The 15,778-nt window shown below is 38.4% G+C and overlaps 1 long non-coding RNA gene across 1 annotated transcript in view; it reads right to left on the bottom strand.

The window, feature by feature from the left end:
* Positions 1-8,785: 8,785 nt before the first annotated feature.
* Positions 8,786-15,778, bottom strand: part of LOC106488546 (uncharacterized) — a 28,001-nt gene continuing 21,008 nt past the window's right edge. Inside the window, exons 2-3 of the long non-coding RNA XR_001293220.1 lie at positions 11,727-11,818; positions 8,786-8,986 (exon numbers count right to left, since the gene is read on the bottom strand). This is a non-coding gene — a long non-coding RNA (uncharacterized lncRNA). The remainder of the gene's footprint in view (positions 8,987-11,726; positions 11,819-15,778) is intronic.

Below are 15,778 nucleotides of genomic sequence, written 5' to 3'. Positions count from 1 at the left end.
CAAACACTCTGTAGCTGGAAAAAGAATGCCAGATTCTTTGTGGATTGAAAAAGCATGTTTCAATTTGCTGAGCAGCAAGCAGTTTTATCCAAACAGAGAAATAAACAAAGCTCCCCTCTATAACATATAATCTGGAGAAATAAAAAATGAGAGGCCAACATTCAGTAATTGTTTCTCTTAATGCCAGTTCAGGGACTTGACTCCCGCTATTTTAGTCGCATGGGCTCCCTTGCCAACTCTTAGGGGACACAGTGATTAAAGACAAGGAAAATAATTGTGCCTATTAATCATTACTTTTTTATTGATAAAAAAATGAAAAGAAAAATTAAAACCAGAGCACAAACAAGAGCAACGGCTAGTTCATTTGAGTTCTTTTTATTTATCTTTCTGTGGAAAGCTTTTAACAAAGACTACATCAGTGAGTTGGTCTACCCATATGGAGTCCAGAATATCTAATTCTTCCAAGTAGCTGCAAGTCTTGTCTTCACATATCATGAGTAACAAAGATAGTTTATAGGTGGAACAGAAATTTCATCTGAGGATTGATCTGAGCTATGTAATGTAGCACAGATAACCTAAACTGTAGGATTATAGATGATCAAGCGAGAGAAATTTTAAGTCTTATAAAACCTGAGACGTGGTTTTATAAAAATAAGTCATTTGTGGAGTTGTCATCAAAAATAATAATAAAAAAAGAATATAAATAATCTTATATCAAAAATAAATCTTTCTACTGTTCTCTGTCCCCCATGACAATATTTTCAATAACCTGGTAGGTCTTCAAAATAGAAATTTCTGTTTAATTCCTTGGCAATGCTTTACCTCTTTGTCTTTCATGTAGCAATGCAGTCTTGTCATCATATTACAGAAACATTCATGAAATGAAAATCACTATTCCCAAGTGGTATGTTGTAGCTCTTTTGCTTTTCCATTCTTTTTCATATATCTGATTATTACTTATTTGTATAGGCCAATGGATAAACTATGAATGTTGCAGTAAAGTTCAGGTTAGGAACAAATGCTTTCTTGTGCCACTTGTTTTATAATCTCATTTTTTTATAACTTCATGACAGGAGGAACCCATATCAGGTCAGAAGTGTGGGCTTCTTACTGTCTCAGACTCATACCCTAGGTCCACTCCTAGTATACTCTTGACATGTTCCCATCACATGGCACCAAACCAAAGCTGCGTCCACCTTCGCTACCAGCATGTCACTACTTTCTCTTATGTTTCTAAAGAGAATATGCTTTGGTTCTTTTAAATTCTAGAATCTTTCTGATGCTCGACTCTACTGAAAGGTTTATTTTCTTGAAATAAGGATCATGCCATTTTACCTAACAGGAGTCCTCTGTGAAAGGCCTTGCTCTTTCCAGTGACACACAATGATGGTTTAACTCTTCATCAGTTGCTTTTTCACTTTACAGTTGCTTTTACACTTTAGTGATATGTAAGCCACTTCCAAAACATAATTAAAGGCTCCTGGCAAAATATAGTATACAAAGCACAAAGCTTTCTACGTACTTTCCAACTTGTAGCATAAAAGGAAGTAGTGTGAAAAGTTGAAGAATTGTAAAAAATGGCTTTTGAGCCTGCATAAAAATATGTTTAATGGTTTACGGACAATATGTTATATCTTTTGACACTTGAAACTGATCCTTAACTAACAATGGATGAGGAATTCCTTTATTTATCCAGGGCATTTCCTAGCATAAAATAAATCCACCAGAACCTAACCCATAAACATCTATTTTATGTTTTCCAGTCACCACTGGTATAAAAGTAATCACAGATACCTTTTAAAATTGAGAAAAGGCAAAATTGGAATAATTTAACATTACAATTTTATTAATAACCATTTTTGAATCAATATCGATGTTTCTTCCTAAACTTTGCTATCAGAAAATAGCTACTAAGTCATACCTCATCAGGCACCCTCCAGCAGCTGGTAACCTGAGAGGAAAAACAGCCTACAATGCTCAAAGTGGCTCAAGTCATAGAGGGCATTGTCAATGTAATGATTTCATCCTGCTGATGACTTTTGGGAATCTGTACAATTCTGTGTTATTTGTAAAATGCAAATTGAAGAGAAAAATCATCAGATACAGAAGGTTTAAATTGAAACATTATGTTTACACTTACACAGCCTACCCAAATAGCTCATTATTTAGACTCCATTGCAAAATCTTACATACTTCTAAACCAGCTGAGAATAGCTAAGTACAGTCTCAATGTTCTAGCTCTCTCTCTTGGGTATGCTTCTAGGTCAGACCTCTCATCTCAGACCTCTCATCTGACAACCTCCATTGCAATCTGACAGGAAGCTGCATTGGATTCCCAAATTAGTGTCCAAGAGCCCTCTCACCCATTAAACATTTTCCATCCATTGCTTCATCTAAAATATGGTCTCTGAGGAGCTAAACTAGATGCCTCAGGAGGAAGGAAGGAAAGGGGCAAAGCACGTGCTTGGTGACAAAATTTATTAACCACTGAAGCTTTATTCTTAAAACACTCAGGTTTTTGAAGACCTCACCATAAGACAAATTTTCTCCACACCTTGATCTCACTCTTTCTGCAGTGCCTTTGTCAGATTTTTGGGGGTGGAAAGGGGAAAATCAGTTCTGCTCCCTCTGTCTTAAAAACCCCTTCTGTTATGTGGCTATGGCTGACCCCCAAAACCTGGCTACCGCATAGTCTGGCTCCTGTGATGTGTGCCCCACTGACACATTTCAGCCTTTTCCCTCGTCACAGGAAACTCTTCAGTAGATCTCTGCAGAAAAGCCCTTGTTCAAAGAGGGGTCAGCCAGTACTTGAGAGATGGTTATTGCTGTGTTGCAGCCCAGTTATGACAGACAGCAGTGCTCTTCTAGGAAGATGTCAGTCCCCTTTTCTTGGCTCAACAATTATCTTGCACAAAATTCAATGTATCTGCCTTACAAAGTTTAGAAAAAATACTAGAGGCATGTTTGACTCTGTTACAGTGTTATAAAAATGTTATGGTAGCAAAGTCAAATGCACAGAAGTGCATTAAGATGCAGCCTTCATGAGATGATCACATGCCACACTCTTCCCTGAGATAAAACAAGAAGAGACATAGTACAATGAGATAGTCTTCTGATTCTCTTACTGGCATTTGAGATATTTGCACAAGTTTTCCTCTAATGTGCATACTTCCAGCATTTGCAGTACGGAAAAGAAAAAAAGAAAAAAAAACAATATAAATGCCATGACACAGGAAATCATCAAAGCTATTATTACTGTGGGAATTTCACCCATTCAAGTAGTTTATGATAAGGCATTTATGTGCAATAAACATCTCACCCTCCAGTTCTAGGAATTACATAGCGCATAATGTAAAGATTTAATTATCTAGTTTCCCAGCAGTCCAGAGCATCACATCATTATTAATGAGTTTCTTCAAATTCTGGCAGATAAAAGTAAAGGGCCATTTTTACCGTGTGATAATCTGGGTAAAGGATTCTGCCCTCTTAAATTGGCATAGATGTAGAAAAACTGTTTCCTCAGACTTAAACTGCTTAAAAATACACAGCTGAATCTGGCCCAATATCTCTCAGAATACTAACAAAGTATTTCTAATTTATATAATAAAATACATGATTACAGCCTGGACAGATGGGTTTTTATATAATGGTCATTTATGACACAGCTGAAAGATCACCTCTCCATTTTTTAAAGCCCAAGTGCTAATGAAGTGACCAGCTGCAGATGCTGATGGAGTGTTGAAGACTTCCAGGTTGGTGTTTGCGTACCTCAAAACCATTTCTAGTCCCCAAGTTCATTATGCAACACAAGCTTTGAGAAAAGTTCCTTTTAAGCAACATATCCATTTTTTTTTGACCCTCCTCCTGGGATCCTTGGAGGACCATCCCACCTGTCACGTATTCATAGAGCTGCTATGTAAAGCAAATAGTACTTTTAGTTCCAAAAGCATTTTATTTTAAAGTTGTAATTTCTTTACCCCTACATGGATGTGCACACACACTCTTACAGTCCCAGGCTGAGCCCCAGTAGAGAAGGAAAATGCAGACTTTACATAAGAGTGGAATACAGACCTGTATCAAGGGGAGTGCTCCCACTTAGAAGGCAACAAGTCGAGGTGAGTATAGCTACATGCCCCAGGATCTCCGGTAGGAGAAGGCAGCTGTAAATTCTGACAGGAGCCCAGGAACAGAAAGTCTACCAGAAAAGTAATGAATTCATGAACCACTTGGCCTTTGTGGTTTCCTGGCTAATGCTGCTCTTGACCACTTAACAGCTTGGAGCTTGCCTCTCTTTGCACAGGCCCTGGAGCAAATCTGTACCAGGGCACTTTCCTACATTTTATTTATCATGTTTAAGTCCCCCGTTATCAGTCACCCAACTCCCTTACCATTCTGGCGCGCAGATACTTTCCCATTTATATTCATTAGCAGCTCGTGTAGTTGAGATTTAAGGGACTGCAACATTCAAATAGCCACAAAACAAAGTAAACCCACACAGCGGGCTCAGTCTTAAAGAGCACCCCAGGGAATACTCATTATTGGTCAGTATGCTCACTAGATGTCACTGTTCTCCAGAAATAAATGTGTGAGCACTTTTTTCTGGCTGTAAATATAGTGGGTCTTTAACAAGGTAGTGCAGCAACTCACATTTTCAGAAACTGAGCTCATCTACAAAACATACGTAGTTCAGCTAAAAGTTGTCTCCAAATGCCTTACTTCACTTCAGCACTCTCTGATTTTCCTCTCACTTAACTCAGTGTAAACGAAGAATAACTTCACTCAAAACTGAAAAGTGATGCTGGTTCATGGCCAGAGAGGAATCCAGCCATTTTTCAATTGTTTACGTATCATATACTTTATGACACATATGCTTTAGAGATGGGGTGAGCTCAAAATGGACAGTGCAGCACTTTATACTGCATAGCTGTATGTGTACATATTTTTTCACTCTGCAAATAAAGAAAATTTAAAATACTTTGATGCCACTTTTGTTCAAGTGCCTAATCTTAGGCACTTAAATTTATATGTCTGAGTTAGAAATTAGTTTCTTTAGGTTCCCTGTATGAACATAGAGAGCAACTGAGTCTTCCAGAGTGATTCAGAAAAGAAGCTCAACTTAGGTGCTTCTGGAAGAGCTTCTCTTTTTCCAGTGAGTACATCAGCAGCTCAGGGAGATGATTTTCATTACCTGGGCATATAAAGTTATATGCTTAAAATTGGTCAATGTGAGTGCTCCCAGATATATGGGACTTGGATGATATCCCTGTATTTTAGTTCAGAAATGATGCTACTAGTAAGAAAACAGGAAGAAGAGGGCAGAGGAGTTGCTAGTGAGATAAGCATCTGTGAAAAGGGTAACTGAGTTAAATTAAGCTGTGTTAAACTAGGCGCTGTTGAAATTATTCCAGAACATTAAATGTTCACAAGCAGGCTAAAGCATGGACTTGGTAATAACTGCCAGATTTGGCACTCTGTTCTTCATGTTTGCTAAATCAATAAACACTGGGGAGAGAATCTAACCAAGCAGTCACCCAGTGTGTGTGTCCAGAGCATCATTAGTGAGTAACAGCATGCTTCTACATGGGGGGTCACAACACTGAATTGAGTTATTTAGCTTAGGTGCTCTGACATGCATTATGCAGAGTCTACTGTTCTCCAGTGACTCCTTTATTTTCATATAGAGAAACTAGGCTGTGAATCACCCTCAAGAATGCAGTTTAACAGCAGTTTAAGCTGATCTAAGTCAGTGATGTGGCAAATCCCACCTCTACCTCCAGTTGCACATTCCTGCCCTTTCTCCCTCATGTCTGGTAGGTGGTGAGTGAGCTGGTTCAGCCAAATATTAATCCGGAGAAAAAAATCAGATTAGTTTTCTGTTTTGGATCAACTTCCTGAAGAGACCTGGTGTTTGGCCATGGTGTTAACGCAAGAGAGAAAGGGAACGTGCCGTCAGGATGATAGAACACAAGACTTGAGTCACCCTGACTTAGATTTGCTTGTGCTGCCAGGCACCCACCTCTGTAAGTAGGTGCCTAAGGTAGCCTAGAATGGGCAATGTGACCTCTCCCTGGTTTCTTTGCCCTCCACTCCCCAAACACACATCCTGAAGTGTAAAACTTACAGGGCAGATTCTGACTCCTGGCGCTGATGAGGTAACATGATTTTCTCCAGCACAGCAAGAAAAGGGTCTCTGCCAATGAAATGAGAACCCTGCATCAAGTGGAGAAGACACAGCTCACGCGTTCTCCTGTGAGTAAAACATGAAAGTGCAGCTAAGATATATGACAGGGCAGAGTAAGAGAGCACTGATGCATATTTCTGGGTTCCTATAAATTACTCAGGGGCATCTTGTCTCTCAGTTTGGTTACAGATTAAGAGGATGAAGAATGGCTTGCAGAAATCTTTTGTCTTCAGTCCCAGTCCTAACCCAAGTACAGCTTGCACAGATCAAGGGAGCTCTCTCTACATATTTTAAATTATGCAAAGAAATTAGTCTTCATTAACAGCTTGTCTAATTTAATTTCAGAAGATCAAGCTGTTTCCCTTTTAGATTACTGAAGGAAAAAAAAAGCAAAAACTTCAAATGCATATTTGACTGCCAAGTGTATATATCAGCTAAACTCAAGAGTCATTACTACTTACCTCAGCTTGTCATCTGTTCTCATTTTGTCCAGAAACTTCACATCATTCTTGACACCATATCAGAACATTTCATGGATGGTCTTTTGCACTACAAAGGACCAAGTACTCTGGGAGACTGATTCTTCATTTTGCTAAAAGCAACTATGAGAAAGACAAAAATCAAAGCCTTTTTAACTGGCCGGTAGCATCAAGAGTCTTATGTGAATTGAAATTCTTGTCGTGGAATTTCTCAAAGAAATTCAAAGATTTCATTGAACTTACTTAGGATGAAGCTACTAAGTCTGTTCTTTTAAGTATTTGACCAGATAGTTGTCAGATTTGAACAGATACTTGCCTTGGCCAACCATCTATAGGTTTTCTCTGCAAGATGTTTATTTTCTAACAAAACATATTCACAATAACATTGATTCATATGCCACAAGCAAGCAAATCTCTACTTTCCTTATCCCTGTATAGGAGTCTATGCTACTTTAAGATATTCTGTCTGGGAATGTGTGTCTCCTTGGTTACCCTACATGCTGAGAAATAAATGATAAATCCAGAGATTCTGAAGGGCAGCAAGCATTTGCCAGAGACCTACAAAACTCTGGTTGTGAAGTGGTTATTTATCCTCACCTGCACTGGAAAAAGCTAAAAATAAAATAAATGCCACTTTTTTCCAGGTGAGCAATTTCTGGCTCCCCTACTCAGATATCACCATATCTATATAAAACTATACATAATAAAAAGAAAGGCACTCAACAGAGCCATGGATGGGGAGGGGTGGGAGGCAGTAAGTTTTCTCTGACTGTGGTTCACATGGCAAGGAAATGGACAATCTCCTATTTGGAACATGCTAAACTCCCTAATTTGTTATCCTAATTTTATTGGTTCTTAGAGAGATTGATGATTTCTTACATTTTAGAGGTTTTGAGGGGAGCAAGGGAAATTGACAGAAACACAGATTTGCAGAAATGGAAATGCAGAAAAGATTCACCAAGGTTCAGAGGTCTAAAGCACAAAAATAGAAAACATGGAAAACAAGAGAAAAACAGGACTGGTTCAGAACCCCAGCTGGGATGTGAGAGCTGTGGTTCCAATCCCTCTAAATCCCTCTAATTTGCAATCAAATCAGGGATTTGATCCAAATTCTTCCATTTTTCCAGACAGTGCCCTGAGCAGATCTACTAGGTATCTTCCATCCCTTTTATTGAAATAGGCTCTTTTTGTAAAAATGCTAAGCATTTCATTGCTGCAGATCCTCAGGCCATCATTTGCCAACTGATTATGTGATGTTTTTTCATTCTCTTTAGTCCGACATAGTAAAATACATAAATAGTATGAATATTGCAATTACATTCTGTGCCGCAGCTTCCCATCTCTTCCTGCATTGCTTTTATGCTTTGATCACAGTATTTCAGCCCCTTGTAAGGCTTGCTGTTTCAAAAAAGTTTTTTGTAGAGAAGCTACAGACTTAGATGCTGTACGAATAAGTGGCTGTTTGGCAGCCAAAGGGGTCATGCTTGTTTTCAGCTTATCATCTTAGGTGCAATACAGAAAGTTTGGATATTGATACTGACAGTCCTTTGACCAAAGGATTGCTTCAGACATCTTGTAAAATAAATTTCAGAAAAAGCTGAAAACACTGAAGTCCTGAATTTGCGAGAACTGTAGACTCTGAAATGCCTTCAGCAGGATGACAGAGGGAAAATTGTTATTTCCACAATTCTGATTTCAGTCACCCAAGGGGTCAATAAAGGACTTTCAAGGCCATCAGATAGCTGATGTGCGGAGACTAAGTCATCTTGTCTACCTTGTTTCATCAAGTGTTGAAACATTTTTAAGATTTTTGAAATTACTTTAATTACTACTTACTCAAATTGCTAAAGAATTTCTAGTATGTATGTCATTTTTAATGTTACAAACCTGTAATCCTTGCTCACATGAGTAAATCTTACCCAAGAGAATAGTCTATTGATCTCAGTGAAAATAGGTAGGTGAATTAACAAGAACTTCAGAATGATCTGAAGTAGGGCATAATAATTCCACAGAAAGGAGAAAAAACAAAAGAAAAATAAACAAGAAAGCAAGTAAATTATCACTGAGGAAGTACATACCCAAAACTATTTTAGGCCTGATTAGGATATGTTTATTCCACATCTTAAGAAAAACTAAAAATTAAATTTACATTAAGCAATATTTCAATATGGACTGCTGGTGCCATTCTTCTCTACAGGACAGGTTTCCTAAACAGACCAACTATTCCCAGGCTGTACCATTTTTTCTTTTTATTTAGGAAAGGTCATGAGTGATGGGAATTCTGTCCTGTAGTATTTCATGGGTGAGTCTCACTGTGGAGTTTGACCTATGAAACACAAAGAAGAAAGAGGTTATCAGCTCTTCTGGAGCATAGCAGGATGAGGGAAGAAAAAAATTTTTTTTTGGATAGAACCAAAATTCATTCTGTATTGAAGATTTTCATTTTTCAAAGATAATACAGAGTTTGTTATGAAGAGTATGTTTTAGGGAGAACAGAGACTTTTTTCAGCTGAAAAACAGTTTTGATACCCAAAACTGGTAACTCTTTATGTAATGTAAATTTAGCAATTCTCTAGCCAGATGCTTAAGTCTTGCCTAGTCATTATATCCCCATCAGTATACAACCATTCAATCTGCCATTTAGGATTTCTATTTTACTTAACAGCATTCCTTGTATGACAGTAGCACCTGGGGACTCTTTTTGCTAGAAACACTGTAAAGAATGCCTGGGTTCTCCCAACTAAACCAAATGCCAAAATGAGAGGTGTGATCACCCTGAGTTTCTTCTACTGTGAATGCATAAAAAGAGATGCTGCCAAAGGGCCTTTCACACCACAGCTGCATTGCCCTTCTGGGATTCCTTAAGTCTCACCTCTGACTGTAGAAGGAGCCTACAATTGGCATGTTCCTCACTTTAGCACCTCTGTTCAATTCATCTAAGTCAGATGAATTCAAGCCACAATACCTGCACCCCCTAATCTTGTTTTGCAAAGCAATAAGTGCAGAGGAAGTATTTTCTTTTCTAGTTACTGAGGCAAAGAGAGACTAAATGACTCACCAGGGTCACACAAGGAGTCTGTGAGAGCCAGAAATATAGCCAATTCCTATTCTAGTGCTTTAAATACAAGGCGATTATCATTCCCTGTAAAGCTTTCATGACTTGTTCTGTTTTAGCTTCAGATCACTTAAATGGAAGATTTTGAAAGTAGATCAGTTTATTGGGACCCAAGTCATTTGAAAAGGCCAAGTTTGACAGAATAAATTAGTCTCTGAATATCACTTTTGTTGTTTCTTAGGCATTTGCCATCTTAAAATTGTGGTACCACTTCACAATGGCACAAAGCTTTCTTTTTTTCCAGTAAATCAATGCAGATGATTTCTGAATATATTCCATTGGCAGGGACAAAAATGTAATGATTTTTTTAATGAAAATATTCACCCTCCAGCCTTGTGGGAGGAGAAGGTTGTGACTGAAAGATGATTTTTTTGGCAAATGAGCAAACCCTCCATACTGCAATTTTTCTTCCCTCAAGCCCAGATGCTTTTGGGACTTTACAATGCTGCCACTTACACATAGAAAAAGCATATCCTTCTCCTACAGTCGGTTTAGTGCTCCTTGTCCATTGATCCAGCTATTCCTGCTCTTGACTCCAAAGTCAAGGCTCCCTTTGACAGTGATTGATTGCCACCCTTTCACAGGAAGAATGACTAACTCCAACCTGTGAGTATTGGAGAGGCTGCAGAATATATCTGCTGTACTATTTATTTTGGGAGGAGGACATGTGCCCACATTTTTATTCTTGGAATAAACATTCTGACATTTTCTGGCAGGTGTGAATGCTGTAGTGTACCAGCAGGCAGAAAAAAAAATTAAAATGGCAGCTTCTAACCTCTCTGATGGAAGCAAACTGACTATTGCCGATGTAAAAATTGTAAACTCACACCAGATTCCATATGAAATCTATCACTTGAAAAGCCAGATCTTGATCTTAAAGGTCTCCTGGCAGACTGGAATGAAAAATATCCATTTTTCAATGGTGCCTACTTGCTCTTCTCAACCAAATCCAAACCATAAGACAACTATATAATGAATTATGTAAATTTTAAACCTCAGCCTGATTGCAGCCAACTCATTTTGCCAGTAGTCTGAAAAGATTAGCCCTAATGTCTAAGTGACAGCATGCAGAACCTTTCTCAAATCTCTTTCAGCTGTCATCTCATCAAAACCGCACTGATGTAGCTTTTCTGATGTGAAAGAGTAATTTTAGTTCTTACTCAGTTTAAGGTCAGTAAAATTTAGCTTTAATTTTACATTGCTTTATTCCAACACTTGCCCAGAAATTCCTATAACAACTTGTACAATAAATATTTATGAAAACCTTTTGTAATAACAGTTCCTTCCACATTATTTAATAAGGCATATCTTGACTCAGATGTCTTAAAAGTTACAGTATTTATGGAGAAAACTTTAAAGGTCACAGGTGGGACATATTTTTAGCTTGAAACCTGATCATCATATATGCATGGTTGTTGACTGTAACTATTAACAGTTTTGACTGTGATTGTTCCATAGGGAAATAATCTCTAATTTTAGACTAAATGAAACTTTGGTATCACTCAAATCTTAATGTCGACCAGAACAGTACAGAAGAAATTTGGAGTCAAAATAGGGGAACTATAATAAGTTTCAGTATACAGGACAGAATAAGTATATATACAGTATATATTTCAAGCTAGTCTTAGGTAAATTCAATTTTTTTCCTCTTAGCACATCCACTGTACTAGCAACTATTTCTGCTACTCTAAGAACATCTTGGTTGTGAAAAATCACAGCTTAGAAGTTAATCTATCCCGTCTGAGTCTAGCAGTATAAGTCAATACTTATCCATTTTGGACAAGCACACACGGAACAATTTGTCCAAAAAAAAAAAGAAAGACAGAAAGAAAGAAAAAAGGTCATTAAAGCATCTTGGCACTTTAACACTGCTATAAGACCAGAAGGCATCCTTAGAAGTAAAGAGAGGCTGAGGTGTCTAACCAAAAAGGTGCAAGAGTCTGTTACTAACCTGTTGTAGTGCCTCAGACAAGTCGCTTCTCAGTGCTTCAGTTTCCCATTTGTGTAATGATCATGCCTTTTCTCTGTATAGCTCTTCAAGACCTGTGATTAAAAGCAATAGGAGAATTACAGTTTTTAATCACAATACGCGTTTGAGATTTGGTTTGGGGACTGGCAAGTCCTGTTTATATAGCATTTCTGAAACAATACAAGTTTCCATAATGTATTGCTATTCATAAGTGACTGAATAACAAATAATCAATAATGAATAACTATTGCTGAGAACAAATGGGCTTATCCGTGGACAGACATCTCATTCATATGCAAATTGTTCATATGCACAAATGTCTGAGAGCACAACTGAGCTGAAAAATACTCAGGATTTGAATGAACACAGGGTTGCCAAACCACAGTATCAGGCCACCAGCATTCATGGCATTGGTATAAAATCCAAATATTAAGAAATACTACATTTTTTTGTTCTTTTTATTTGTCTTCTGGTATTTGAGCCTTCCATGATCATTTTTTCCAGCTTTTCTCAACAACTAGAGCTAGTCATAAAATGGAATTTCTGTCCTCAACAGACAAAACAATTAAATTGTTAAAAAAATGTGGTGGAACATAATTTCTAAAAAAAAAAAAAAGAGTTTGAAAACACAGACATATTTCATTCTGATAATGTTGAAATACCATTATTACAAAGTCCAAATGAACTTTTTCAGCTTTATCAATATTGGAAAATTGATATGATTTTCTCTGATATAAACCCATTAAACTTTGATGAAGCTTTATTTTCCGGGTGCAAACTATACCGTTAAATATTTTCCTATCTACAAGCATGAGACTTAGAAGTTGAATTTTAAAAGTAAAACTGACTTTCCCACTTCTATTACAATGTTCTGTATCCAAACCCTTTGAAAATAAAACCAGAAGATCTCTATATACTGAAGAAATCTGTAGCACTGTTGAGTGTTCATATGCTCCATCATTGCACTTTTAAACATGTTGAGAGAAATGTTACCATGTAGTCAGATGCAGATATACAAGGGAGGAGAGGGGTACATGTCCCTCTTTCCTTTCCAGCCCCCATCATTTACACTAGATGATGTGGCACAGTCTCCCACATCACAGCATATGTCCACAGGCTGTACAACCCCTGTCATTTAGATTTGTGCTGCTTCTTGTTGTGACAACTCTGCAGCCAGGGGATCATAGGACAATTTTCTGGCAGGCCACAGGCTTGCCTGCATGATGTTGGCAATTTACTGCACTACCTCTGCTACGATCAGCCATCTTAGTCATCACGAGTTAGCCTTAGTTGTCATCACTGCTGTGATAACATCTTCTTTCAGGACAGCAACAAGTGTTTTTGAAACTCTCTTCTCACCAAGGCTGCCAATCACTGCTTCCTATACAGCCGGTGGAGAGGAATCCCAACATCTAAGTTAGATGTACTAAATCAGGAGTTATAGGGACCTAGATTAGGGTTGCCTTACTATGTTACCGCTCTCTCGTGCCTCTCCCCTCCTGCGCAGGGATCCATGTATGATGCTCTGGAGAGCAGAAAGTTTGTTAGTCATCACCCTCTTTAGTGTAAACACCATCATACTGTAGTTCCTAAATCAGGCATGTGGACACTCTGCATACAGCCTGCTGAGCCTCCCTTCTTTCCAGAAAATGGAAACACACTCCCATCCTTTCTTGAGAAGGCACGTACATCAGTATAATTCCTCTGCCTATATTCTGCATGCATTGAAGTGGTATCCTGCTCTTAGTCATGGCCTCTAGACACTAACACCAAAGAAAGACACCCAGTCTGGAAACCAGAAAACTGTGTGGCTAACACTGAAAGCAGTAGTCAAGCAGTTTTTCCCAGGAACAAACTATGCCCCTAGCAGCTCTTTTTGAATACTGTAACGCAAACATTTATACTGGCTTCTCTTCTGCATCTACATGAGCTGTGTATTCTCCATGTGCACTACAGCCAGCTAATCTAAATGGAACAAAAACATTTGTTTTTCTTCACATTTCTCTATATACCAAGCCCTTCCAAATAAATATTCAGCTGAAAACTCTTGTACTATTAGGGAAAACAAATAAATCAAATGAATGAATTAATCTGGAAAGTCAGAAAGATCTATCATATCTGTGTTCTAAGAATATCCCACAAACAATTAAATGTTCATGTAACAGAGGCAAGCCTGATAAAATTATGAGTCTCTCCGGCGCCAGCAATACCCCTGGCTAAAAGCCAGCAACAGACTAGCATTTAAAAACCTTACAGAAAACATAAGTGACCCCAGAACGGATAAACTGAGGAAGAGCTTCCCTTTGAAAGCTCTTAGCAATTCACCATGCCGAACGTTCCTTTCGTCTTTGGCTTCCTTGTCTGGCTCAGACTGGCAGATGAGTTACCAGATGAATTTTGTGGGCCTTTATTCAAAGTGCAGCAAAAATTAACTGAAGATTTCAAGCTTGATTCTGGCTCTGGATTCAGTCTTCCTTGCACTGATAAGCAGTGCTAAGGCAATGGAAAGCTGGTGATTTCCCAACATATGTATGGGTATAAAACTGGATACCATAAAATTGTTTTGTTTACATCTGTATCATCTACTCCCTTGGGTCGCAGAAATGGGCCATTCCATAGTGAAGCAGAAGGCAGAAATGATCTTCTGCCTTCCCAGGCTCCTCTAAGTTGTGCTGTGATTTGGCCCTTGGTCTAGGGATCAAGAAACAGAAGAGGTGTCAGGGCAGCCTGGCTAAACAAAGGATCTACCTTTGGGGATGTGAGCCTTCCCCTTCCAACAAATTTCATATACTTTAAGGCAATTTTACAGGCTGAAACTGTCTGATCATGTAAATGATAATAAGTGATGAGATTGCAGGAGTTTTCTTTCTTTTAAGATCCAAGACTTCCTAATCATCCTCTGCTAGCAATGATACCACCATTAACGGTGTCTGAAGCAAGCCAAAACTATTACACTGATACAAAGGAGAAACAAAATGAACAATGGAGGCTGAGGGAAGATCTTTGCAGTCACTGATCTGCACTGTACATCCATTACGAATCACTCCCATTAAACTGCTAAAATCCCCCAAAGCAGTATTCTGCTTTAGAAAATCTTGATTCTAGTGTGCAGGTAAAACTGAATATTTTTAATATGCAAAATATGCAATTAGTCTTCATTACACACTTGCCAATTCCAATTTGGAAAGAAAAAGCTGTGCTCCAGTTATTGAACTGATACTATAATCTTATTTGAAATGCTTTAGGCTGAAAGATGAAACTCTTTCTTCTGCCTCTTGCCTTCCTTCCCACTCCACCTTCCCTAATCTAAACAGAGCCCTCTCCCTCTTCCTCTGCCTTATCCTCAGGAGTGATGAGGGAGGCCCTCTGCCCTGGCATGAGTAACAGGGCAGAGCAGAGATCTTCTGCATTGAACATTTGCTGATGCACTTGTCTGGGTTGGAAATACAGATGAGGCCCTAGCAAAGGGTGCCACAGCAGTTTCTGCCTAGAATTTGATGGGGAAAGGGGAAAAATTAAATATTAAAGTTTGTTGAAAGGATTGCACATCTACTTTGGTAGAAAATTGCTCAAAATGTTATTTTTATTCTCACAGTGTGGTTGACTGAGGTGACTGTCACAAAAGATACTAGAGCTAAGGAGTGTCACTGTTCTGTTAAGCAGAAGCAGGTACAAGCTTCCCACCACCTTGTTCACACATACACAGCCTCCCTGGGTAAGTAAGGCTAGTCCTGAAGATCACATCTGCATGGCCTACACAAAAGCCTACCGCTTTTGGCTAAGAGCCATGTTTTCACAGATGAAATACTGCCAAGAGAATCCACCCTTATATCTGGTCCCTTTCAACAATAACCACATGGGTAACTCTTGGCTATTTCATTAAGATACTTAAAAACACACACACAAATGTATATATTTTCTCCCGTACGTAATGAGACTACTTCATAATAAAATGTCCTGGAACAGCAGCTTGCAATATCTGGCAAGCAGAACTAATAGTGACTAGCGGTCAAGTTTCTTAGAAAACATATATT

Source organism: Apteryx mantelli, chromosome 1 (genome assembly GCF_036417845.1).
Source record: "Apteryx mantelli isolate bAptMan1 chromosome 1, bAptMan1.hap1, whole genome shotgun sequence".
In the NCBI taxonomy this organism is placed as follows: domain Eukaryota; kingdom Metazoa; phylum Chordata; class Aves; order Apterygiformes; family Apterygidae; genus Apteryx; species Apteryx mantelli.
Note: the sequence above shows the minus strand (reverse complement) of the source record. Positions and strands in the feature narration are given on the sequence as shown.